The sequence below is a fragment of the Limulus polyphemus genome, unplaced genomic scaffold (assembly GCF_000517525.1).
Source record: "Limulus polyphemus unplaced genomic scaffold, Limulus_polyphemus-2.1.2 Scaffold1547, whole genome shotgun sequence".
In the NCBI taxonomy this organism is placed as follows: domain Eukaryota; kingdom Metazoa; phylum Arthropoda; class Merostomata; order Xiphosura; family Limulidae; genus Limulus; species Limulus polyphemus.
In genome coordinates, this window is record NW_013667157.1 from 1609 (window position 1) to 4752 (window position 3144).

Consider the following 3144-nt stretch of genomic DNA (forward strand, 5'->3'; position numbering starts at 1 on the left):
AATTCCGAAACGTTTATCCATGGCCCCTTTTTGTCAATAAACAATGTTGTTTATCATAAGTGTCGTAATCTTGTTTATAATCGAATTTTAGGTTGTATCTACATAAATATTGAATACAAGTCTAAAGAGATTATAATATCATTGTATATGTTAGTTAAGACAACTTTATTTTTCAAATAGACTGGTTTGCATTCGAATGTGGTTAAGGTAGTTGACTTTAAGGGAAGACTTGATAAATATCTAAATGAGCAGGACTGGTTTTAAGGGTTATTTTTAAGAGTTTAACTTAGTGGATAAGACAGCCTAGATGGACCAAAAGGTCCGTTGCTGTCCTTTAATGTTATGATATGTTACATGTTATGATCTTTGAGCTGATTTTTGACAAGCTAGCAGTGTGATACAATTAAACTATCAAATAGTAATGGATCTGTAATTCTTGATACCTCTCTTCCGTGCATTTAATGGCTGTGTCGACAGTTTCGCTTAAGAAATTGACCACAGTTTTGCTATAGATTAAGGATAAGTTCATCACGTTTTTTTACATGAAAACTTTGTTTTTATTGTTTTTTTCCTGAATGAATCTGCTTTCTTGTAACAATTGTCAAGTAATTTCCGTTTATTACCACAAGCTCTCTGTATTGATGAAGTACAGCTATTGTTTGTCTAGTTGTGATATGGTTTGAGACACGTGAATATCACCTAGCCTGTGGGGCTGGCTGAAGTACATCTATTGTTTGTCTAGTTGTGATATGGTTTGAGACACGTGAATATCACCTAGCCTGTGGGGCTAGCTGAAGTACATCTATTGTTTGTCTAGTTGTGATTAGGTTTGAGACACGTGAATATCACCTAGCCTGTGGGGCTGGCTGAAGTACATCTATTGTTTGTCTAGTTGTGATATGGTTTGAGACACGTGAACATAATCTAGCCTGTGGGGCGAGCCTCATGCAGCATGAAAAAAACTAGTCATGAAGTTAAATTTTGGGAAATTGCCTAACTTTTTTTTTTTTGCCCTTGGAATGTGACTTTGTTCCATTGAATCAAGTGAAGTTGTTGCTTTCTGAAATGAATACCATCCTAATTAATATTCGAGTGCACGAACAGCATGAGCTGTATTTTCACATTTAACAGGGAAACATTTTGCAGAGATGCTCATGCGTGGGAAATTTAGTTTACAGTTGCTATTTTCAAAGTGCACGATGAGTGTAATTAATTGTATAGATCTATCGGAACTTTAAGTTGTTGTTGTTTACTCTGTCGTACAATTCTTACAATACGTTCTGTAAGAGGGAAATTTGGAATTTAACTCAAAATCTAAACATAAAGGATATAGCTGTATCTGTCAGAATGACATGAGATTAAACACACACATCAAATATTTGTTTTTATATAATGTGAGCACAAGAGCTGTTTTAGTATTTAGAATGACTGTTGTATACTTTATCTGTATACTCTGGCATAACAATTAAAAATACGAAATAAACACTAGCTGTCATATGAAAAGTGGTGATGGTAAGCACATATATTTAATAAATGCAAGCAAATCACATAGAAGCAATTGTACGTGATGAACAATGTTTTCGAAACATGCATATATATCGGATATATTGTAATTCAATATTCCACGAATTATATATGAAAAAAAAGATAGAAAAAAACAAACAAACAAAGCTGATTCTGCCCAGTGATATCAACATCCATTCAGCTTTATGAATAGCAGATATAACCGGTTTTAAAACAGTATATGTAAAACTTTTCTACGGGCCACTAAGTTCGAGCTGGGTGTGCGTGATATTTATCCAGGAGGAAGAGCAGGTTAGAGGTAAGTTTGAATTTTTAGAACGTCGAAATTCTCTGTGTTCTCAGATACGAGTAGCAAGGTTTCTTTAAACTAAAATGTAGCTATATATAAATTTTATTTGATATTTGCATACGTCTTGGGCCCGTTTGTAGTTAAGTAAACCAATTTTAATAGAACAGATATTTTATAAAAATGGACCCATTTGTTCACTTCTGACAGAGAACATTAAAACTAGTATCCAATCGTTTTAAGATATTCTTATTTCAGATATTTTGAGGAACACGTTGTGAGAGCAAGGCTTCGTGCTTAAAACTGATGTAGCCCCGAAGCAAGAATATTTTGATAGTTTTATTTCAAATAACTATTTTGGAACTAGCCATCAATACATGTATTTATGTTTCCTCGTTATACTTCACAAAGTAAACTTTCAAGACCTCTACAAAAAACTATACCTTGGTGCAATAGCGAGTCAAGTAGCACATAGTTACTACAATAGCGAGTCAAGTAGCACATAGTTACTACAATAGCGAGTCAAGTAGCACATAGTTACTACAATAGCGAGTCAGGTAGCACATAGTTACTACAATAGCGAGTCAAGTACCACATAGTTACTACAATAGCGAGTCAAGTAGCACATAGTTACTACAATAGCGAGTCAAGTAGCACATAGTTACTACAATAGCGAGTCAAGTAGTACATAGTTACTACAATAGCGAGTCAAGTACCACATAGTTACTACAATAATGAATAAGTGCACTTACTCCTTCCTTCATTTGAAATACAATAAATCACAGGAAGTATAATGATGTTGAGACTGTGAAAAAATCTCACATAAAACTGCGCTTTATTCTTATGTTTATGAGTCCTTGGCAATGTTGAAATGTGTATCTTTCATCAAGACTAGTTCAAATATATAAACTGGTGAAACGTAACTGTAAATATATATATATATATATATTTATCTTACCACGTGCAAATGATTCCCAGCAAGCCTTAAATGTACACACGTGTGCTGGTTAGTGTGCTAGCGAACAAGAAAAAAAAAAGAAAATAATACAACGATTTGTAGTTGTAGCGTTGCTCTGTGGTGTTTAGTTAAGTTACTAACTCGTCAGTGAGAAAGCGAGCAAGAAAAAAGAGAAAATAATACAACGATTTGTAGTTGTAAGTTGTGGCGTTGCTCTGTGGTGTTTAGTTGAATTACTAACTCGTCAGTGAGCTAGCGAGAAGTTAATACAACGATTTGTTGTTGTAAGTTGTAGCGTTGCTCTGTGGTGTTTAGTTAAGTTACTAACTCGTCAGTGAGAAAGCGAGCAAGAAAAAAGAGAAAATAATACAACGAT

The 3144-nt window shown here is 34.1% G+C and overlaps 1 protein-coding gene across 1 annotated transcript in view; it reads left to right on the plus strand.

Moving 5' to 3' along the window:
• The first annotated feature begins 1744 nt into the window (after nt 1-1744).
• The window catches only part of LOC106464041 (organic cation transporter protein-like), a 36660-nt gene continuing 35260 nt past the window's right edge, over nt 1745-3144 (plus strand). The window contains exon 1 of the mRNA XM_013924149.2: nt 1745-1822. The gene's annotated coding sequence lies outside the window, so the exon portion shown is untranslated. The remainder of the gene's footprint in view (nt 1823-3144) is intronic.